The sequence below is a fragment of the Zonotrichia albicollis genome, chromosome 2 (assembly GCF_047830755.1).
Source record: "Zonotrichia albicollis isolate bZonAlb1 chromosome 2, bZonAlb1.hap1, whole genome shotgun sequence".
Classification (NCBI taxonomy): domain Eukaryota; kingdom Metazoa; phylum Chordata; class Aves; order Passeriformes; family Passerellidae; genus Zonotrichia; species Zonotrichia albicollis.
The window spans coordinates 47,332,615-47,333,256 of NC_133820.1; positions in this window are offsets into that span (position 1 = coordinate 47,332,615).

A 642-nucleotide genomic window follows, 5' to 3' on the forward strand; every position below is an offset into this window, starting at 1 on the left:
GCTGAGAGAGCTGGACACATTCAGTCAGGAGAAGGCTTAGAGGGAAACCTCACTGCCGCCTTCCAGCACCTTGAGGGGGCTTGTGAAAAGACAGAGACTTTTTAAACGAGCCAACAGTGACAGGACATGTGTCAAGGGTTTCAAACTAAAAGAGGACAGGTTTAAATTAGATATTAAGAAGAAATTCTTTACTGTGAGGGGTGCCAGTCATTGGCACAGGTTGCCCAGAAAAGGAGATAACTCTGAGATATTAGATACAAACATCATATCCCTGTACTTTCCTGGTGAACCAAAGAAGTTAATTCATCATTAATATTAGACTTGTATGTATTTCATAAAAAAAAAAAAAAAAGAAAAGAAAAAAAGTAGCTTTATGCTCACACAAGCCACTGAGATTTGGATTAGATATAAGGAAGAAATTCTTTACTGTGAGGATGGTGAGGCACTGGCACATGCTGCCCAGAGAAGCTGTGGATGCCCCATCCCTGGAAGTGTTCGAGGCCAGGGATAGGGATAGGGCTTTGAGCAAGCTGGTCCGGTGGCAGGTGTCTCTGCCCACAGCAGGGGTTTGGAACTAGATGATCTTCAAGCTCGTTTCCCTGGCGTCACAGAGCTGAGCAGCCCCCGCAGCGCGGCACCGGC